Source organism: Delphinapterus leucas, chromosome 10, assembly GCF_059928025.1.
Source record: "Delphinapterus leucas isolate spDelLeu-1000000601 "Yukka" chromosome 10, BTC_Dleu_Yukka2, whole genome shotgun sequence".
In the NCBI taxonomy this organism is placed as follows: Eukaryota; Metazoa; Chordata; class Mammalia; order Artiodactyla; family Monodontidae; genus Delphinapterus; species Delphinapterus leucas.
In genome coordinates, this window is record NC_143138.1 from 133,921 (window position 1) to 157,780 (window position 23,860).

General features: G+C 38.4%; 1 long non-coding RNA gene across 2 annotated transcripts in view; it reads right to left on the reverse strand.

Annotated features, from left to right (window-relative positions):
• Positions 1–213: 213 nt before the first annotated feature.
• The window catches only part of LOC111181292 (uncharacterized), a 28,872-nt gene continuing 5,225 nt past the window's right edge, over positions 214–23,860 (reverse strand). Inside the window, exon 3 of one of the 2 annotated variants that reach the window (XR_002646428.3) lies at positions 214–23,508. This is a non-coding gene — a long non-coding RNA (uncharacterized LOC111181292). Of the gene's footprint in view, positions 23,778–23,860 lie in introns of both variants that reach the window. The other variant, XR_002646429.3, reaches the window with a different exon arrangement.

The following is a 23,860-nucleotide window of genomic DNA, read 5'->3' on the forward strand; positions in this document are numbered from 1 at the left end:
TAGGGCTATATGTAAAATTATAATTGAATTGATGAAACTGATACTTATGGGAAATTTTTTTCAAATTATTACTCCCTAGAATGAGCTATGTGGTACTAGGTTAGAGTTAGAGACATCAGAATGAGCTCATGTTTAGCTTAACACAGACATAGATGGACAGATAAAGAAATTATAGATATTCATGTATACATGGGTTAGTGTACGTATGTATGCATATATATATATATATACCATATATGTCCTAACTCTGTCTACTAAGAGGGCCTAGAAGCAGTGGGACCATAGTAGCAATGAGCATACTCAGATCTTGATTTCTAACAACACCATTCTCTGACAAAAGGAACAAGGGCTCTTTGGAGAAAAGGCTAAGTCTGTGGCAGGGAAAAGACAAGGTGAGATTGGAGCATCTAGTAGTGCCAGCAGTAAAGGAAGTACTCAAGAAACAAAATGATTCAATCATGTCACAGGGACACAAGAGCCAAGCTGAAAGAGCTCCCAATGGCAAAATTTGGAAAACTCTGAGCAACAAAATAAATAACATAGTATTGGACTATAAACATCCATGAGTCCATACTGATATAAATAAGTGGTTGAATGAGTGAATAAATGAAGAAAGAAAGAAAGAAAGAAAGAAAGAAAGAAAGAAAGAAAGAAAGGGATCTTATATATAAAAGAATGACAAATAATTTATGTAGATACTTTGCCTTCCAAGAGGTATTGCTTAATCCTTCCTCCCTGCCCCAGACTCCTCTTGAGTATGGGCTCTGCTTGATGACTTGCTTCCAAGGAGAAGAATAAGGACAAGGTAGGGGTAACTTTACAGTAAGGATACCTGGAAAACACTACTTCAGCCAGGTGGTCAAGATTACCATCACTGATAAGTCACACTGATAACATGTAACCCTAATATGATCAGAATGGCACTTCACCTCTGTGGTCTTCCTTCTAAAAACCCATAACCATAGTCTAACCATGAGCAAACATCAGACAAACCCAAATTGAGGAACATTTCTACAAATACCTGACTAATACTCCTCAAAACTTTCAAGGTTATCAAAAACAAAGAAAGGGCTTCCCTGGTGGCGCAGTGGTTGAGAGTCCGCCTGCCAATGCAGGGGACACGGGTTTGTGCCCCGGTCCGGGAAGATCCCACATGCCGCGGAGCGGCTGGGCCCGTGAGCCATGGCCACTGAGCCTGCATGTCCCGAGCCTGTGCTCCGCAACGGGAGAGGCCACAACAGTGAGAGGCCTGCGTACTGGAAAAAAAAAAAAAAAAAAAAGCAGTGACTATAACAAAAAAGAAGCCATCTCACAGATATAGAGAACAAACTAGTGGTTACCAGTGGGGAGAGGGAAGAGGGGAGGGGCAATATAGGGTTAGGGGATTAAGAGGTACAAACTATTGGTATAAAATAAGCTACAAGGATATATTGTACAACACAGGGAATATAGTTATACATGGAGTATAACCTTTAAAAATTGTGGAACATTATGTTGTACACCTGTAACATATAATATTGTACATCAATTATACTTCAATAAAAATTAAATAGAGAGATAAAAGACAATGGGGAAAGACAGAGCAAGTTTCTGCCCTTTCTTCGCAACTTTTCTATAAATCTAAACCTATTCTAAAATAAAATGTTTATTTAAAAAAGTATTATCCACCTTATTCTGATCTTTAGGCAGGCTATTACAAACCAAACCAAAACAAACAAACAAAAACAAAGTAAAAACTATGGCCAAGATCAACTTTGTTCATCTCAAAGTGATATCTCATGAGAAAAGAAGAAAAAGTCCTCCTATTCCAAATCTAACACTTGGCTCTGGGTGTTACTGACTAAATTCCCAACGTTTTATAGCTTAAATCTGAGGTCTTTCTTAGTATTCCCAACCTGGTAAATGAAGTTCCATAAAGGAAATCATTGGTGGGCTAACAGGGGTCTAGTGAACTTGTTGAAGGTCCCCAGAGAAGCAGATTATGTTGATGGCTTCTTCCAGTTGGGGAGAGAAGCCTTAGAAGAAAGGTGCTGGAAGGCTTTATCCAAGGACAGAGGGTGGGGGGATGATCTCCACTATCAGAAATAAAGGCTGAGAACACAAGTCTTTGAAGTTCCCTGTTGTCGTATTTTAAGTCTCCCTGAAATATCATGAATTTCCTGTATCCTCCAACTGGGTTAGATCCCCTACTCTGCTTTCAAAACACATTAAATATCCCATTTTGGCACCTGTGATTATTTAGTTAGTATTTCTTTCCCTAGCCAGATGGTAAACTCCATGAAGGTCATGTCTCTGCCTGTATCCTTCCCCACTCCCCTCAGCCCACTCTGACCTTGTGCCTTGCACTCAATAAATATTTTGTATTAGTTTCTGCCCTAATATTACCACAAACTTAGTAACTTAAAACAACACAAATTAATTAGCTTACAGTTCTGTAGGTCAGAAAGCTGACATGGTTTTCACTAGAATAAAATCAATGTATTAGAAAGTCTACATTCCTTTCTGGAGTTTATAGAGGAAATCTGTTTCCTCCTAATTTGGCTTGCTGGCAGAATCCAGTTCCTTGCAGTTGTAGGATGGATGCAGGCTCATGTTTTCTTGCTGACTGTAATCTGAGAGCTATTCCTGGCTTCTAGAGGCCATGGGATTCCTGGGCTCTTGTCCCCCCTCCTCCATCTTTAAAGAAATGGCACTTTTCACACTGCATCTTTCCAACTCACTCTTCTTTTGTCATCGTCCACTTTTAAGGGTTGAGCCAGGATAATCTCCCCATCTCAGGGTTCTTAACCTTAATTATATCTGCAAAGCCCGTTTTGCCATTTGAGGTAAGATATTCACAGATACCAGGGATTAGCCTGTGGACATGTCTGGGGGGAGAGCATTTTTCTGCCTACCACCACGTTTGTTGAATGAGTCAAATTATACAGTGAAAAGTTTTGTTTTAATACACTACAGGAACTTCGTAAGTTTTGTAATTTCTTTACATTCATTATTTGTTGTTTTACCTCATTTCATTTTTTCTGTAGTGATTAGTTTTGTTATGATTGGCAGTGACACTGTAAAAAACAAAAGAAGAAAGTGTTCCACTTTAGAAAATCAAATCATAAAAGCACTTACTAAGCACTAAGATGTCCCAGGGACTCTGCTAAGTGCTTCAGATGCATTATATCCTTTGATTCTCACAAACCGTAGAAACTTAATACAGGTATTATGTCCTCATTTTGCAGATGAGGAAGCCAAGTTTAAAATATTTAATAAATCTCCCAAGTTCATACCACTCATCACTAGTGGAGGAGCTGGAATTCAAAACCAGTTCTGACGAAGTCCAGAGCAGAATTAGCTACCCAAGGAGGAACTCTGCCTAGCAAGGAAGAGGCTAATACAGGAAACCCTAGCATTAGCCCTTAAGCTGAGTTTCAGAGTTAAAAAATCCCAAGAGTTGGAAAGGATGGTGTCTAACTACCAACAGAAAGAAAAGAAAAATGAATTATTTGTGGCCTGAGCAAAGGAAAAAATAAGAACAAGTAGGACAAGGCTGAAACTACGGGTGGATGAGAGGAGCTGATCTGAGTGCGGGAAGGGATCCAGGAACTGACTTCTGTCACTCTACTGAAATTGTATATGTATAAAATTTATTTGTGTCATCTTTAAATCTTCTCAGCATTTCCCCCAACAGCGTTATTGAGATACAATTTATTGCCATAATATTCACCCTTTTAAAGTGTAAAATTCAATGGTTTTTAGTATATATATTCAGACAATTGTGCAACCATCATCACAATCTAATTTCAGAATATTTCTAATTACCTAAAAGAAACCCAGTACCCACCAGCCGTCAGTCCTCATGCCCGCTCCTCAACCTGAGGCAACCACTAATTTATTTTTGGTCTGTATAGATTTGCCTATTCTGGACATTTCATGTGAATTGAATCACGCAATATTTATCCTTCTGTTTCTGGTTTCTTTCACTGTGCACAATGTCTTCAAGGTTCATCCATGTTACAGCATATATCAGAATTTCATTTCATTTTAAAGCTAAATATCATTCGAGTGCATAATATACCACATTTTGTTTACCCATTCATCTGTTGATGGACATTTGTGTTGTTTCCACCTTTTGGCTATTGGGAATAATGCTGCTATGAACATGGATGTACAAATATATGTTCAAGTCCCTGATTTCAATCCCCTTGTGTATATACTCAGAAGTGGAATCCTAGATCATATGGTGATTCTGTGTTTAAATGTAATTACACAGAATGTAAAAGCGTCTGCACTGTTTTACATTTTCACCGAAAGTGTTAAACAGTGCCAGTTTCTCCACATTCCCACTAACACTTGTTGTTTTCTGTATTTTGGGGTTTTAAAATAATAGTCATCCTAGTGCTGTGACATGGTATCTCGTGATTTTGATGTGTATTTCCTTAATGATTAGTGATATTGAACTTTATTGGCCATTTGTATATCTTCTTTGGAGAAATGTCTGTTCAAGACGTTTGCCCATTTTTGAATTGTGTTGTTTGTTTTTTACGGTTGTTGAGTTTTAGGCATTCTTTATATATTCTGGATAGTAATGCATTATCAGATATGTGGTTTGCAAATATTTTCTCTCATTCTGTGGGTTGCCTTTTTACTGTATTGATAGGGTTTTATGCAAAGAGTTTTAAATTCTGATGGAATCCGATTTGTGTATTTTTTCTTTTGTTGCCTGTGATTTTGGTGTCATATCCAAGATATTCCAAATCTAATGTCATGAAATTTTGAGTTAATTTTGTATATGGTGTTGGGTAAGGGTCTAAATTCATTCTTTTGTATATGGATACCCAGTTTTCCCAGCACCACTTGTTGAAAATAACATCTTTCCCCTTGAATGGTTTGAGTATACTTGTCAAAAAACATTTGACCATATATCTGTGGGCTTATTTCTGAGCTCTCTGTCTCATCTATTGGTCTATGCATATGTCTTCATGCCAGTACCACACTGCTTTGACTTCTGTAAATTTGTATTGTAGTAAGTTTTTTTTGTTTTTTTTTTGGTTTTTTTTTTGCGGTATGCGGGCCTCTCACTGCTGTGGCCTCTCCCGTTGTGGAGCACAGGCTCCGGACGCGCAGGGTCAGCGGCCATGGCTCACGGGGCCCAGCCGCTCTGTGGCATGTGGGATCTTCCCAGACCGGGGCACGAACCCGTGTCCCCGGCATCGGCAGGCAGACCCTCAACCACTGCGCCACCAGGGAAGCCCTGTAGTAAGTTTTTAAATCAGGAAGTGTGAGTACTCCAAATTTGGTCTTTTCTTCTGGACTGTTGGGGCAATATAAAGTCCCTTTCAGATTCCATACGAATTTTAGTATGAATTTTTTATTCCTGCAAAAACTAATTGTTGATATTTTGGTAGGGATTGTATTGACTCTATAGACCCCTTTGGGGAGTAGTGACGTCTTAAAAATATGACAATTGAACATGGGATGTATCTGTATTTATCTCTAATTTCTTTCAACAATGTTTTATAGTTTTCAGTACAAGTTTTTCACCTCCTTGGTTAACTCCTAAGTAGCTTATTATTTTCAATACTATTGTAAATGAAGTTGTTTTCTTAATTTCCTTTTTGGGTTGTTTATTGTAAGTGTATAGAAAAGCAAATGGGTTTTGTGTGTTGATTTTGTATTCTGCAACTTGGCTGAAATTGCATATTAGTTCTAACAGTTTTTGCTTCTCTCTGTCTCTGTTTCTCTCTTTTGCTCTGTGTGTGTGTGTGTGTGTGTGTGTGTGTCTGTAAGAAATTTTGGGGGTTTTCTACATATAAAATCATGCCATCTGTGAATAGATATGATTTTACTTTTTCCTTTCTAGTTTGAATATTTTTATTCATTTTCTTGCCTAATTGCTATGGTTATGTTACGGACTGAATGCTCCCCCGCCCCCATTGTCAAATTCATATGTTGAAGCCCTAATCCTCAAACTGCTGATATTTGGAAATGGATCCTTTAGGAGGTAATCTGGTCATGGGAGAGGAGTCCTCATGAATGAGATTCATACCCTTATTTTTTTAAAAAAAGAAAACACAAGAGAGATGATCTCTCTCTTTCAGCAAAGTAAGGGTACAGCAAGGGGGAGGCAATCAGCAAACCAAAAGTAGAGTTCTCACCAGGACCCATGTTGCCTTTGATCTTAGCTTTCCCAGACTCCAGGACTGTGAGAAATAAATGTCTGTTGTTTAAGCCACCTGATTTGTGGTATTTTGTTACAGCAGCCCAAACTGACTAAAACAGGCTAGAACTTTCAATACTCTGTTGAATAGAAATGGTAAAAATTAACATTCTGGTCTTGTTTCTGATTTTAGAGGAAAAGCTCTCAGTCTTTCACTACTGAGTGTGATGTTAGCTGTGGGTTTTTCATATATAGCCTTTATTATGTTGAGTAGTTTTCTTCTATTACTAGTTTGTTGAGTGTTTTTATCCATGAAAGGGCATTGGATTTTGTCAAATGCTTTTCCTGCATTAATTGAGATGATCATGTAATTTTTCCCTCTGCATTCTGTTAATAGGTGTATTTCACGATTGATTTTCATATGTTGAAGCATCTTCACATTGCAGGAATAAATCCCACTTGGCCATGGTGTATAATCCTTTCAATATGCTCATGAATTCAGTTTGGCTATATTTTCTTGAAGGCTTTTGGATCAATAATTCATAAGGGACATTCGTCTGTAGCTTTCTTTTCTTGTAGCGTTCTGTGGCTTTGGTATCAGGGCATTGCTAGCCTCTTAGAATAAGTTTAGAAGTATTCCCTTCTCTTGAATTTTTTGAGTTTGAGAAGGATTGCTGTTATTTCTTCTTTAAGTGTGTGGTAGAATGCACGAGTGATGCCATCTGCTCCTGGGCTTTTCTTTGTAGGGAGGTTTTTGATTACTGATTCAATCTCCTCACTAGTTACAGATCTATTCAGATTTTCTATTTCTTCATGATTCAGTCTTGGTGGGTTTTGTGTCTCTAGGATTTTGTCCATTTCATTTAGGTTATCCAATCTGTTGGTATATAGTTGTTTATGTGCCCTCTTATAATCTTTTGTATATCTGTAGATTTGGTAGTAATTTCCCCACTTTCATTTCTGACTTTAGTAATCTGAGTCTTTCTTTTTGCCTCAGTCCAGCTAGCTAAAGGTATGTCAATTTTGTTGATTTCTTTGAAGAACCAACTTCTGGCTTCATTGAATTTCTCCATTGTTTTTCTATTCTCTATTTTATTTATCTCTGTTCTAATCTTTATTATTTCCTTCCTTCTGCTAGCTTTGAGGTTAGTTTGTTCTTCTTTTTCTAGTTCCTTAAAGGATAAATTTAGATTGTTGATTTGATATCTTTCTTCTTTTTTAAAGTAAGCATTTACAGTTATAAATTTTCCTCTTTACAGTGCTTTCACTGCATCTTATCAATTTTGGTATGTTGTATTTTAATTCAATTCTAAGTATTTTCTAATTTCTTTTGTGATTTCTTCTTTGAACAAGAAAGAAGAAATCTTTGTTTGTTAAAGACTATACTTTTACATGATTACATATTTGTAAATTTTTTTAACATCTTTATTGGAGTATAATTGCTTTACAAGAGTGTGTTAGTTTCTGCTGTATAACAAAGTTAATCAGCTATACATATACATATATCCCCATATCTCTTCCCTCTTGCGTCTCCCTCCCACCCTCCCTATCCCATCCCTCTAGGTGGGCACAAAGCCCCGAGCCGATCTCCCTGTGCTATGCGGCTGCTTCCCACTAGCTATCTATTTTACATTTTATAGTGTATATATGTCCATGCCACTCTCTCACTTCATCCCAGCTTACCCTTCCCCCTCCCCATGTCCTCAAGTCCATTCTCTACATCTGCACCTTTATTCCTGTCCTGCCCCTAGGTTCTTCAGAACCACTTTTTTTTTTTTTTTAGATTCCATATATATATGTTAGCATACAGTATTTGTTTTTCTCTTTCTGACTTACTTCACTCTGTATGACAGTCCCTAGGTCCATCACCTCACTACAAATAACAATTTCATTTCTTTTTATAGCTGAGTAATATTCCATTGTATATATGTGCCACATCTTCTTTACCCATTCATCTGTTGATAGAATTTTTTTTGTTTCCTTTCTGTTATTAATTTCTAACTTCAACTTGTGTTTAGAAAAGGTACTTTGTGTGATATCAATTTTTTAAAATCTATTGAGACTAGTTTTGTGGCCTAACGTATGGTCTATCCTACAGAATGTGCCATGTGCACTTGAGAAGAATGTGTATGCTGTTGTTGTTGGATGAAGTGTTCTGTGTATGTTTGTTAGATCTAGCTGGTTTGTTGTGTTGTTCAAGTCTTCTGTTTTCTTACTTATTTCTGTCTGGTTGTTCTATCCATTATTTTTTTTTAAATAAATTTATTTATTTATTTATTGGTTGCATTGGGTCTTTGTTGCTACATGCAGGCTTCCTCTAGTTGCAGCGAGCAGGGGCTACTCTTCATTGCAGTGCGCAGGCTTCTCATTGCGGTGGCTTCTCTTGCTGCAGAGCACGGACTCTAGAGGATGCGGGCTTCAGTAGTTGTTGCACACAGGCTCAGTACCTGTGGCTCACGGGTTCTAGAGAGCAGGCTCAGTAGTTGTGGTGCACAGGCTTAGTTGCTTCATGGCATGTGGGATCTTCCTGGACCAGGGCTTGAACCTGTGTCCCCTGAATTTGGCAGGCAGATTCTTAACCACTGCACCACCAGGGAAGTCCCTGTTCTATTCATTATTGAAGGTGGGGTAATGAAATCTCCAACTATTATTGTAGAATTGTCTATATCTCCCTTAAATTCTGTCAGTTTTTGCTTCATATGTATTTTGAGGGCCTGTTATTAGGTGTGTAAATATTTATAATGGTTATATAATCTTGCTGTACTGAAACTTATTAATATATAATGAGTTTTTTATCTCTTACAGGCTTTTTAAAGTCTATTTTGTATGATATTAGTATAACCTCCCCAACTCTCTTGGTTACTATTTACATAGAATACCTTTTTCCATCTTTTCACCCTAAATCCTTTTGTGTCTTTGAATCTAAAGTGAATTCCTTGTAGGCAGCATATAGTTGGATTATTTTTAAAAATCCATTCTGCAAATCTCTGTCTTTTCATTTGAGAGTTTAATCCATTTACATTTAAACTACTGATAAGGAGGGGCTTGCTTCTGTCATTTTGCTATTTGTTTTCTGTAGGGTTTATTGCTTCTTTGTCCTTCATTTCCTGCATCACTGTATTATTTTGTGTTTAATTGAAACATTTGCCTTCTCTTCTCATTTCCTTCTATGTACATACTATAGCTATTTTCTTTGTGGTTACCATGGGGGTTATATTTAATATCTTAAAGTTATAACATTCTAATTTGAGGTTTACCAGTTTGAGTTTAATACCATACAAAATCTCTGCTCCTATACAGCTCTGTCCCCACCCTCTGTCAGTTATTGATGTCACAAATTACAAAGTTGCACACTGTGTTTCCTAAAACAATGACTAGTAATTGTTTTTCTACGCATTTGTCTTTTAAAACTTGTAGAAAATAAAGAAGAGTTACAAACCAAAAATACAATAATACTAGTTTTTATAATGTCTATGTATTTACTTTTACTGGAAACATTTATTTCTTCAAATGGCTCTGAGTTCCTGTCTAGCATCCTTTTATTTCAACCTGAAGAATTTCCTTTAGCATTTCTTGCAAGAAGGTCAGATGCTAATGATTCCCCTCAGCTTTTGTTTATCTGAAAATTTCTTAATTTCTCCTTTATTTTTGAAGAAGAGTTTTGCTAAATGTAGAATTCTCAGTTGACAGTTTTCTTCTCTCAGCACTTTAATTATCTCAACCCAATGCCTTCTGGTCTCCAAGGCTTCTGGGTGTCATGTGTATGATGAATAACTTCTCTCTTCTACTTTCAAGATACTCTTTGCCTTTGTTTTTCAACAGTTTGAGTGTAACTTACCTCAGTGTGAATGTCTTTGAATTTATCCTGCTTGGAGTCCATTGAGCTTCTTGGATTTGAAGATTCATACCTTGCTTCAAATTTGGGAAGTTTTTAGTCATTATTTCTTCAAATATCTCTCTGCACCTTTCTCTCTCTCCTCTTCTGGGACAATGCTTATGTTCCTTTTCTTGATGATGTTCCACAGATCCCTTAGGCTCTATTCCTATTTCTTCAACCTTTTTCCTTTCTGTTCCTTAGACTTGATCATTTCAATTGTCCTTTCTTCAAGTCTACTGATTCTTTCTTCTGCCTGCTCAAATATGCTTTTGAATCCCTTTAGTGAATTTTTCATTTCAGTTATACTTTTCAATTTCAGGATTTGTTTTTGTTCCTTTTATGCTTTCTGTGTCTTTATTGATATTTCTATTCTGTCCATACATTGTTTTCCTGATTTTGTCCATGTCTTCCTTTAGCTCTTTGAGCATCTTTAAGAAAGTTGCTTTAAAGACTTTGTCAAGTCTGGCATTTGGTCTTCCTCAGGAATCACTTCTATCCATATGTTTTGTCTCTCTGCATGGGTCATACTTTCCTGTTACTTTGTATACCTTATAATTTGTTGTTGTTGTTGAAACCTGGACATTTGAATCTTATAATACGGTGACTCTGGAAATTAGACTCTCTCCATTCCCCAAGGTCTGCTGTTTTGTTTTGTTTTTTTCCCTATGAAGAAAGGCAGACAAACTTTTGAAATATTGGGAGCATCATATGCCATGCATTCTGACCTTTACATGTGACGTTTTATTGCTGAAAACTATTTGTGAAATGGAATGAGAACTTTCCCTTATGTTAAAAAATGTATAGTGTAATAAATCTTTGACATTTGCTAGATCATTTTGAGACCTTTTCCATTTCCCCAAATTTGCAAATATCTTTGTGTCATAGCAGTTGAATTTCTTCTGAGGCCATCTCACAAAGAACAAAGCTTTTATCTATTTATGGTGATGAATAGAGTACAACAAACCCTAAACGAAATTTGGATACTGATCAGTGGGTAAGCACACATATCAACTAAGTGACTTGGTACTACACATTATAAAGCAAAAATGATTCAAATTTGCCTCAGCACAATTATACATGACCATATGTTAAAGACCTTTGACATCTCTCATGTTTAATATTTAAATGCTGTTGTACAGATTTAGACCATAAGTAGCATTTATATTTTTCCTTTGTTCATTTTAGTTTTCTCTCTCTCTCCCTGCCTTCCTCCATCCTTCCCTCCACCCCTCTTTCTCTCTCTCATGGCAGAAAAAAGAAAATCTGAGCTGCTTATTTAGGACAGGTCTTGTCATTGTGCTTAATTTAAAAAGTCACAACAGCCTTAATAAAAATGATAGAATCCTTATACTGTGTACATAAAAACGACCACCAAGTACTTACCATGGGCAAGACACTGAGTTGTTTACATGTTTCTTTGCCCTGCCCATGCAGTATAATCACCCAGGGAACTTTTTAAAACACAGATACCCAGGTCTAGGCTCAGACCTGCTGAACCAAAGGCAGGTAACCAGTGGATTCCTGGGCTCCTAGCTACACTAGCCACTTTCATGCATGTCACTTAGTTCTCATAACTGTGCTAGGTGGTATCTTGTCACACACTATGCCTGAGATGACTGACTCACTTTAGCAACTTGCCCAGGGTTACATGGCTGTTGAGTGTAGCAAGATTTAAACTGAAATCTGTTTGATGCCATAGCCCATGTTCTTTCCACTGTGTGATAAGTTAACAAATGCTACAAAAATTTAATCTTTGTAGGTGTTTTTTTTTCTCTCTTTCCAGCATTTCCCCTTGATATCCTTGGCTGTACTGTGTGTTTTATTTAAATGGAAAAATATATCAAGAATTTCCCTTTTGTAAGAGCCTCTTTTATTTTTGTGGTTCCTGTAATACCAGCTCCTCCTCCATTTCTCTAATTCTTTTTTGTTTGTTTGTTTTATTGAGATATAATTAACACATAACATTGTATTCGTTTTAGGTGTACAACATAATAATCTGATATATGTATATATTGTGAAATGACATCACAATAAGCTTAGCTAACACATATCACCTCACATAGTTACAAATGTTTTCTTCTGTGATAAGAACTATTAAGATCGACTATCTTAGCAACTTTGAAATATACAGTATAGTATTATTAACTATAGTCACCATGCTGTTCATTATTATATCTGCAGAACTTATTTATCTCATAACTGAAAGTTTGTACCTTTTGACAACCCTCACCCACTTCTCCCACACCCACCCATTGCTTCTGGCAAATACCAATCTATTCTCCTTTTCTCTGAGGTGTTTTTTTTTTTTTCCCATATATAAGTGAGATCATACTGTATTTGTCTTTCTCTGCGTGACTTATTTCACTTAGCATAATGCCCTCAAGGTCCATTCATGTTGTCACAAATGGCAGGATTTTTAATGGCTAAATAATATTCCATTATAGATATAGATCTATAAAATCACATTTTCTTTATTCATTGATCCATTAATGGACACTCAGATTGGTTCCCAGCCTAGGCTATTTTGAAAATGCTGCAGTGAATATTGGATGCAGCCATCTCTTAGAGATAGTGATATAGTGATTTCATTTCCTTCAGACATATACCAAGTAGTGGAATTGCTGGGTCATATGGTAGTCTTATTTTTAGCTCTTTGAGGAACCTCCACACCATTTTCCACTGTGGTGTATCAGTTTACATTCCCACCGATGGTGAACAGGGATTCTTTTTCTTCACATCCTTGCCTGCATTTGTTATCTCTTACCTTTTTGATGACAGTCATACTAATATGTGTGAGGTGATAAATCACTGTGGTTTTGGTTTGCATTTATCTGATGATTAGTGATGTTAAGCATTTTTTCATGTACTCATTGGCCATCTGTATGTCTTCTCTGGAAAAATGTCTAGTTCTTTTGCCCACTTTGTAGTTCAGATTGTTTGTTTTTATGCTGTTGAGGTGTATGAGTTTTATATATTTGGATATTAACCCCTTATCAGATATATGATTTGCAAATATTTTATCCCATTCTGTATGTTACCTTTTTATTTAGGTGATGTTTTCCTTTGCTGTGCAGAAGCTTTTTAGTTTGATACAGTCGCATTTGTTTATTTTTGCTTTCATTGCCTTTGTTTTTGGTATCAAATACAAAAAAACTTTGTCAAGGTCTATGTCAAAGAGTTTACCCTCAATGTTTTCTCCTAGGAGTTGTATGGTTTCAGTTCTTATGTTCAAGTCTTTAATCCATTTTGAGCTGGTTTTTTGTGTGTATGGTATAAGATAAGGGCCCAGTTTCATTCTTTGGCATGTGGCTGTCCAGTTCTCCAAACACCACTTATTGAAGAGACTATCTTTTCCCCATTGTATATCCTTGACTCTTTCATCATAAATGAATTGACCATATGTGCATGGGTTTATTTTTTGGCTCTATATTCTGCTCCCTTGATCTATGTTTCTGTTTTGATGCCAAGTCTATACTATATTACAAAGCCATAGCTTTGTAATATAGTTTGAAATCAGGAAGTGTGATGCCTCCAGCTTTGTTCTTCTTTCTCAAGATGGCTTTGGCTATTTGGGGTCTTCTGTGGTTCTCTACAACTTCTAGAATTGTTTATTCTATTTCTTTAGGAAAAAAATGCCATTGAAATTTTGATAGGGATGACAATAAATCTGTAGATTGCTTTCAGTAGCATGGACATTTTAACAATATTAATTCTTCCAATTTATGAGCACAGAATATCTTTCCATTTATTTGTGTCATCTTCAATTTCTTTTCTCCATGTCTTATAGTTTTCAGAATATAGGTCTTTCACCGTCCTGGTTAAATTTATTCCTACGTACTTAATTTTTTTTGATACAATTGTAAATGGCATTCTTCTCTTCATTTCTCTTTCTGATAGTTCATTACTAGTGTATAGAAATACAACTGACTTTTGTATATTGATTTTGTATCTTGCAACTTTACTTGTTTATTAGTTCTAACAGTGTTGGTAGAGTCTTTTAGGATTTTCTATATATAATATTATGTCATCTGCAGATAGAGAGTTTTCCTTCTTTCTTTTTGATTTGGATGTCATTTATTTCTTTTTCTTCCTAGTTGCTCTGGCTAGGAATTCCAGTACTATGTTAAATAAAAGTGGCAAGAGGAGGCATCCTTGTCTTGTTCCTGAGCTTAGAGAAAAAGCTTTCAGCTTTTCACCATTGAGTATGATGTCAATAGAATCCTCCATATAGGTAAATAGTTTTGAGAGGGATAAACAGGCAACAGTAAAGGTTACCACTTCTGAAGTATTAGTGTAAAATCTCATTCATATGCTTCATATTTTTGGTAGAATCATCACTAGACATTTCTTGCATTAGCCCATTAACTTTAGTTCTCATCAAATAATATTTCAATGTTATTTGGAAAAACTTCTGCCACTACACTGTGTTGGCCATCATTATCACATAATAAAATCATGACCCAGTCATCTAGTCAGAATTTCAATTTTTAAGTTTCATCCATATTTACTTTTTTAGCGTTCACAGACATCACTTTGCTAAAGCTTCATCTAATAATTACCATTGCTCTAGAATAGTCTTCAATACACAGGGTTAGATGTCCAGGGTTAGGCCTTGTCTGCACTAAATGTCCCTGACTTCAGGGTCATAACTGATAAACCCAGGGGTGGGCATCTCACCTAACCTGGGCCAATCAAATTTTTTTCTCCCATGGATTTAAAGTCTAGAAGTAAAAATGCAGATTTATATTAGGAGTTGTTGGAGGAGAGTCACATTATTGTATTATCTAGGGAAAAGCTTCACAAATCCCTCCTGCTCAGATCCTTGGAGACATGCTGGGAATTTCTCTTCTGACTATTGGTTGCTTTATTTTTCATTTGATTCTGTGAGGTAACTCATTGTTCACTGCCTACTCAAGAACCCTCCCCTATTCTTCTTTGCTTAAAACCCCCAGATATTTCCCAAGATGGTCTCTCATGAGATGACTTATAATTGCTCTAAGACTTTCCAGACAATATAGTTCATCTTTGCCAGGTACTCTATTTTTTTATCCTTTCTTGCAACAAGTGTGGCCACATGACCCTGTTCTGATCAAAGATATACAAGAAAGTTTGAAGGAGAGATTCTGTAATAGCTCTCCCTCTGTTTTCTAACCTTGAAAGTAGACATAGTGCCTGGGACTGCAGCAACATCAGCAAGTCAAAACACTAAAGATGGTAGAGTAGAAAGATGAAAGAGGCCAGACCCTGATGGGCACCCAAACCTAATCTCACTGCCTCCAGACCCCATTCTATCACAGAAAAATAATTCCTATTGCTTTAACTCACTAGCAGTCAGGTTTTCTATTTGCAGCTTCAAAATTCTTAACTAATCTCTATGTACGGCAGGCAGAATACATCAAAGATGTCCATATCCTAATCCCCTGTGAATACACTGCCGCCTTACATGGCAAAATGCACTCTGCGGATGTGATTAAGGTTAGGAACCTTGAGACAGAGATATTATCCTGGCCCAGTCTAAACATGTGAATCCCTAAAAGTGGAAGACAATGAAAGAAGAGTGGTTCAGAGAAACGCAGAGTGCAAAGGATTCAGGCTGCTAATGCTTTGAAGATGGAGAAAGCAATCTAGTGACCTCCAGAAGCTGGAAATGGCCCTCAACTTACAGCCAGCAAGAAAACATGGACATAGGTTTTACAACTGCAGGGACTGAATTCTGCCAGCAGACCAATGAGGAGGAACCAGACTCTCCTCTACAACCTCCAGAAAGGAAGGCAGCCTGCCAACACCTGGATTTTAGCCCAGTGAAACCCATGTCAGACCTCTAACCTGCAAAACTGTAAGCTAATAAATTTGTTTCGTTTTAAGCCACCAAGTTTGTGGTAAATTGTTAAAACAGCAAGAGAAAATTAATTAACATAATATTATCTCAGGAAATTCAATTTCTCTCCCCTAGAACTAGAAGAATTTTTGTAATTCAAGAATTCAGTTTTATAAAATTAAAACCGTATCTTCTCTGCATTAAAAGGAAACTATGCTTTCCCGAGACTCTCAGACATGTGCCTGGCTGTGCCCAGTATTATCATTTATTTGTTTTGTTTTAGTTTTTTTTGTTAGTCTACACTCTAAGAAGACAAGGAAATTTCTATATTTCTCTCTGTTATTCTTCAGAATTATATCTGGAGTTGTGGTTCCTCTTTGTTGCTTCCTCCATCAACTTAGACAAACTCAGCCAAGCAGAGACAAATATTTAGATGTTCTTCTTTTAGCAGAATTAGAATCACAGTAGATGTCTAGAAATATAAGTGTGTGAAATAAAAAACAATAAGTTCTAATCTGTGATTCTATTAATCAGCTCAACGTAAGGAAAAATTTTTAATATTATTAAAAATTAAAAACAATTTTATTATTTAAAAAATGGTTGTTAGAAATCCATGTGGGGTTGCTCTGTAATTATCTCTAATGAAATACAGTGTTGTAAGTAAGTGTGCACAGTAGAGAAAGAATTCACATTGGAGTAGTAGTTAAGTGCTGGTGCCCTGAAGACACACCACCTGGTAGAAACACCACACTTTCCACTTACTCAGCACATGATTACGGGGAGTTACCCTCTTTTAACTTTAGTTTTTGGTCAGTTAAAATGGGAATCATAGAACTGTAAGCATTAATAACCCATACTAATGCTAAAAAATTATTTGTTGTGTATGTAAAATTCAAATTTAATTTTTTTTTTTTCTGATAACCCTACCCATACTTGAGCTGCCAAAGAGATGCAGAATAATTTGACTCCATGGGAAGAGGGGAAGCCCAATCCTGGAGTCCCAGGCACACAGGACCCATCTGAGACTGCAGCTAGACCAGGACAACAAAGCATTCTCCCGTTTCCCATCACAAAGATAGTGAGCGCTAAGGAACAAGCAACGGCCGTCTACCACTGGGAGTTGACATATTTACACAGAATTTTTTTTATTGTTTTTGTGAAATTCAGATTTAGCTCTAGCTTTACTTGCTAAACCTGGTAACCCTCGTGTTGCAGTTCCCGGCCCTCTCCCAGTGGCAGGAGCCCTCCAAGGTACTGGTATGGGATCCTGGGCCAGGACTGTTTCCCGTCCCTCCCCCAGAGATAGATCGTTTTTATTTTTAATCTTTCCTCAGACACAACATATGCTCCTTTGTGCATGTCCCTCTCCCAGGGACGTAGAGCTTTAGTCGCAAAGGGGAGACAGGCCTGGATGGGACTCGGATTTCCCTGGGCTGGCAGCACTCCCCTCGTCCACGTCTGCGCCCCACAGGGGCTGCCTCCCACCTCCTACCCCCAGCCCCAGTCGCACCGATAGGGATCTGATGAAAGTCTGTGGGGAAGAGGCTGTGAGTGGGCACAGACTCTCCTCATGTCACCTGGGGGCCTTTCACACTAGCTCGTACTTGGCCTCTAGCAATCTGTTACCAAAATTTTAGCTCTTACCTCCTTGTATGGTGCCCGATACCTTTTCCTGCTATCTTCTACCATGGGTGGGCAAGTGCTTGTATCCTCTCTATCCTTGAAAGGGCATACGTTTCCTTGGACTTGGGGCTATTTAGTTTACCTGTGACCTCAGGTCTCTGGTGGGTTCAAGAAAAGTTATAATTATATAGTTTATCTAGTTTTTACTTGTTAGAGTAGGAGCAATACTCCTTGTCTTCTGTATGTTTAGAACTCCTTGCCTTTCTATTTATGTCTTAAGTGAAATTTCAATTAGGATATAACAAAGTACATAGTTATTTTATTGCAATAAAGAAAATGCATGGTGCCTTATCTTTCTTATTATCCAAGTATATATTAGGGGCATTTGTTTGACCAACAGTATAACCAAACAGATGTTTTTGCAAGGGACTTTTAGGAGGACTGAGAGCCATTTCTCAAGGAGGCTGTCTCTCTTTTATACTACTTGGCACCTGAGGAATACCTGCTGACCATAATTAGGGTTGTCAGAACTACCAAGCCACTGAAGTTGAGGTGGATGATAAAATAAATTATTTCGAATTAAGATCTCATAAAACCATCTTTGGAGTCTCTTATTTAGAATACACAGGCACCTTTATTATCTTTACAAGTTTCGGCATTGCATAGTTCACTTCCTCATTATTTGTTGCCTATTAGAGCTAATTTGAGATGATACACTAGAAAGAGGCCTCCTGCGTGACATGTATAATTTGCTGTACCAGTGGGGTTTAAGAGTTGTTGCCTTTATCTGGCCCTTATTCCTATTATTATTTTCTATTGCTGACAACATAACTGGAATGTGATTTATGAGTAGCTTGGTCATCACGCTAGTGTTCAGTTGGAAAACTTGAGGCATATACCATGTCCATATTTAATTCCATCCTCTTTGGGTCACTCTTTTGTTTCATTTTTGTAGCTCCATCAGTTATTCCTGGAAGACTCTATTTTATTCATCTTTCACTATTACCTTCCTATCTCCCAATACCTATTTTAGTACTTTATGTAAAATTGGAACAATAATTGCTTGTTTAAAAAATTATTGAAATAACACGCTTATCACTATGACCTAATCATGGTGGTATTTGCTTATCTCTCAGAACAAAGGTAGGAAAAATAGTCACTTTTTAGAGCCATCAAAATACTGTGATTTATGCTGTAAGACACAACACAATTTAAGTCATCACTGGGCTTTCTATATTTCCTGGAGTAATTTAGCTCCGTGTTTTCTACCTGGATAACCCAGAGGTGTGTGAAACTCGGCATGTCCAGACAATAACCATCACCCTCCCACTAGCCCTGCCCCTCCTCCTGTCTCCCACTCTTGTGAATGGCGCCACCATCTATACAGTTACCAAAGCTAGAAACCTGGGGGTAACCCTTTGCTCTTCCCCCTTTCCAATTTCCTATATCCAATTAATCTTCAAGTCCTATGAATTCTCCCTCTTCCCTTTTCCCCAACCAGCCCTTCTCTCCATCCCCTCTGCCAATCTTATTTAGGGCTCTCATTATTTTTCACCAGGCAATGGCCTTCTAAGTGATCTCCCCATCTTCAGTCTCACCTACTAAAATATGACATACTCCAAAAAGCCCTCAAGATGCTCATTCTAAAATCCAAATCCTGCAAAGGGTCCCCAACATCTCTGAGAGGGAGCCTAAACTTCCTGGCATGGCATATGAAGAAGTCTTTAAACTGGCTCTGCCCCCCTTCCACTGATGTCTTGCCTTTCTCCACTTTGCATTCTATGTTGCCACCTTGGTAAACCACCTCAGGTCCCCAAAGGTGCCACAGTCTCTCTTGCCAACATGCCTTTGTGCCTGTAACATCCTCTTTCGGAATTGTCCTTTATTCAGGCTTCATCATCTGGCTGATGGCTATCAGGGATGCAACCTGGACTGGTGGCTTCTGAGCTAGGCAGGCTTGAGTATGAAAACTGGCTTAGCCATTTGCTCAACCTCTTTGAGCCTAATTCTCTTATCTGTAAAAAGGGGAAAATAATACCAACCTTCCTGGACTGCTAGGATGAACTAGAAATAATAAATAGAAAGGGTATGGTGGTAAAAACAACACACACAACTCATATTACGGTACAAGTAAGCTTCTAAGTACTTTATTCATATTAACTCATTTATTATTCCACACTCAGTTCAAGAGCCACCTCCTCCATGGAGCCCTTCTTTTCAAAACTTGATGAGATGTCTTTGCTGATCATTTTCCGTTTGTCCCCCCGAATCCATTCTTACCCTTCTCTGTCCTGCAAGTGCCCTGGGAGAGTGTACATATGGAACAAATCACTTGGGCTCCTTTGCTGGCCTCCAGGTAGGTTTACTTTTTAAGTGAGATCAGAGAGCAGTTGGAGAGAGAGGCTAGGGTATCTCTTCCCCATGGCTTCCCTGACAAAGTCACGGTTCTGGCAGTGGCTGCTTCCTTCTCTGTATTCGTTTTCTAGAACTACTGCCATAACAAAGTACCACAGACTGGACAGACAACATCTGTTATTTCTTTTAACAGCAGAACATTATTGTCTCACAGTTCTGGAAGCTGGAAGTCCAAGACCAAGGTGTCAGCAGAGTTGGTTCCTCCTGAGGCCTCTCTCCTTGGTGTGTAGGCAGTGGTCTTCTCCCTGTGTCCTCATAAGGTCTGTCCCTCTGTGTGTGTCTGTGTCCTAATCGCCTCTTCCTTCTTAAGATAGGATGCTTATTTTTATAGAAAAGAAGAGCCAGCTAAGGCAGTTCTGAGTGCCCTCCTCTAAGTTCCAAAAAGCAAGTTTTACAAACTCAGAGTATACCATATTACATGGAAATTATTTATGTGTAAGTCCCTATTTCCAATGAACTTATAAATAAATGTGAGTTGAGTGTGGGGCAGTTTTGTTTTTATTTCTGTATCCTCAGCTTCTGGCACAATGCCTAGAACCTAGTAGGTTTTCAATAAATGTTGGTCGAATGAATAAAAATGTCACCTTAATGCTTGGAAATGGGGTTGCAGAAGGATATCTAAGGCCGTGTTACCTGGGGAGCAGTAACTAGGCTGAGGGACAGTAGGCAGTGAGGGGGAGTTACGAGGAGAAAGAAGATGCTCAATTAAAGCATTTATGTACCCAAACCCTCCGCTTTGTGAAAATCTAACTGCTTTTAGGAAACTGTCCATTTTCCTTGAAATAAGTACTCTTTCAAGCATTGTGATCTCGTCAATTTAATACTATAAGGAAAATCTATTAGGCTCTCATGGTTACTCTGAGATAGTTTCTAGGGAAAATATTCAAATTGAACCTAACACAACTATTGATTTGTTTTGGGGAAGATCAATATGCATTTTTCTTCAGGGAGAAATACGGACATTGACTTTTCTTTAGCCAATACTTCCCTTCTGGAAAGTAGCAGCTGCTATAACTGTTAAGGAGAGACCAGTTCCTGCCACATAGGAGCAGCTGAAGACAGCCTGGCTCTGTCCAGTAATGGGAGACAACTGCTCCTTTCCAACATTTCACACCTGGAACTATTTGTAAATAAAGAGGAAGGTGCTTAAGTAAAAATTAAGTATTTTTTCTTATTTAAAGCTAATGTGTATTTCCCCAAAATACATCATAGATCTAGGGTAACCAGCTGTCCTGGATTGCCAAGGGTTAAAGGGCTTCCTGGGACACAGGACTCCCAGTTCTAAAATGAGGGAAATCCTGGGCAAACTGGGACAAGATAGTAACACTCATAACAGATGCTTTATACTGAGTAAAGGGACCAAACTGTCCCCTTTTTTTTTTTTTTTTTTTGCAGTACGCGGGCCTCTCACCGCGGTGGCCTCTCCCGTTGCGGAGCACAGGCTCCGGACGCGCAGGCTCAGTGGCCAAGGCTCACAGGACCAGCCACTCCGCGGCATGTGGGATCTTCCCGGACCGGGGCACAAACCCACGTCCCCTGCATCAGCAGGCGGACTCTCAACCACTGCGCCCCCAGGGAAGCCCTGTCCCCTCTTTTTTATGTGATAACTAAACATTTTAGAAATAAGAAATTTCATAAAATTAAAAAGAACAGAAAGTGACGGATACAAACTAAAACCATATATTTTTTTAGGAAATAGGTAAAGAGGGCTAAGGGGTTATTATCTTGACTCAGTGAAACTTTACACTTAACAACCAGAAGGGAGCACGGTCTGTTTCAAGGTAGTTCTGCCTCTACCACACAGCAGACATTTTACCTCTGCAGCCCTGTCATAGCCAGATATGTAATTCTGGAGATCAGAATCAACACTTACACCGACTCTGAAGTCCTAGAGTTACTGTTACTCAAGGAAAAAAAACACACACATACCTTTATACCAAAAGGAAACTTCATACATGGCTTGAATAAAATAACCACAAAGCAGAGAGCTTCCTGCCCCATTTGCTTGGTTGTTATGACTGCAATGAACATAGTGAGATTTTAAAAGCAAAAGTTCACCTTAAATTGTACATTTTTTTGTTATATTCAATATCTTGCAATAACCTATAATGAAAAATAATCTGAAAATGTGTAATATATATAACTGAATCACTTAGCTATACACATGAAACCAACACAACATTGTAAATGACTATACTTCAAAAAATTATACACATTTTTAGAAGCACTGCAGTGAGGAAAGACGTCCACATACCATACTGTCTTATATATCAATTATCTCTCTAACCAACCACTGCACTTGCCCTTGGGCTGCCTTACAAAACCTTGACAAGCAGGAGAGGAGACTGCTATTTAAAAGTCACAAAGTTTTCTATGTTTAGAGACAGAGATCTCACACCACCTTGAAGACAAACTGTGCCTTTGATAGGGTAAAAGCACCATCATGAACCCTTTAATTACAAGAGAGGTAAAGTAAGGACTCCCTTGTATTTTGAAGCAGAATGGGGAGAAACTGATGTCATTATGAAGCCAAATATAAATGTTTTTAGATTGAGACATTGCTCTAGTCTGTGCAGTATGCAAGTTGTGTGTTGGTGAATCAGGGCGAGCATTGCCTCAGACTTTCCTGCCCTCTTTCAGGGGTTACTGGATGTATGAGAGGTGAAAGAGAAACACACCCTAACTTCCTGTGAACTGAATACACCTCGTGCTACCGTGGCTTGATCCTCCTTGCAGCAGTTGCTCCTGTGCTAGTGGCTGTCTATGCAGATCTGGAGTTGAAGCTCTGCATAGAAAGGACACACAGGTATGACAGAGATGGTAAAAAGTGCAGGCCAACTAGCACTGGAAAGGTGCCAGTCTTTGAACAGCAATACGCAGCTCTGAGTGAAACTGTCTTGTCTGGGTGGAGGCAGGTGGTCTCCTGCAGACCAAGAGATGGTCAGTGAGAAAACACAAACGCCCCGTCGTGTATAAGAAAGAAAATGATCCTGATCTATTGTTTAGCCTGAGTAGCACTTTATGTATAATGGTCTTTCTGTAATTCACAGGGTTTTAATGATGAATGACAAATCAAAATAATGATAAATATTAACAAATTGCCCAACAGAGTGTTGAACAATGACACCACTATGTCATATGAAATGGACTTCCCCTCTCACAACAAGTGAAATTTCTCTTGGGACATTCCATCCTCTGAGGAAACCCCCTTCCCCATCCAGCCCCCTACCCAGACACTTTTTAATGTCTTCAGATCTAGTTCAATTTCTGTTTCACATAAAAGGGGGAAAAAAACAAACAAAACTAACCAACATGAAGCTCTTCAGTAGGAAAGAACTCTAAAGTAACATTCTGCAGGTGCGGATCAGTCTCTCTAAGGGGAGCTGCCCCTGCCCAGCTGTTTCTCAGAGCTGGGGCTTCTCTTGCCATGTTCTCTCGTGTCTTCACTTCAGGGCTGCCCCCAGCCACCAAAGGCATTTGAAGAAGCAGAAGTACGCCTCCCAGAGGGCAGCTGGGCATGCAGGTGTGGTAAATGCAGACGGATCCTCTGGCCAGGGACACTCAGGGGCTATCCCACTCTCCACTAGATTGCAGGCCATGCAGTCACTTTGAATAGGGTTTTAGGAAGATCTGGAGACCGTGAAAACAGTCTGAATCACTTAGCTACACACATGAAACCAGCTAACATCACCTATTAGTGTACATTTGAGTGGTTATCAAGTGAGAGAAAGAGAGAAAGAGACACACAGAGAAAGAAATCTCATCCCTAAAATATCTCATCCCTATGGGCCCACTGCACAAACAACACTGGCATGGGCTGCATTTGCTCTCCAAGGGCTGCAGACGTTTCTGACCATCATCAGGGAAGTACCTGGTGTGTCTCCTTGCACCCAGATGAGCTAGAATAAAAAGTAAGGCCCAGGTTGTATCTTATGCCAGCCTTGTCACACACAGATGGAAAGGACAATTATTCTACTGAATC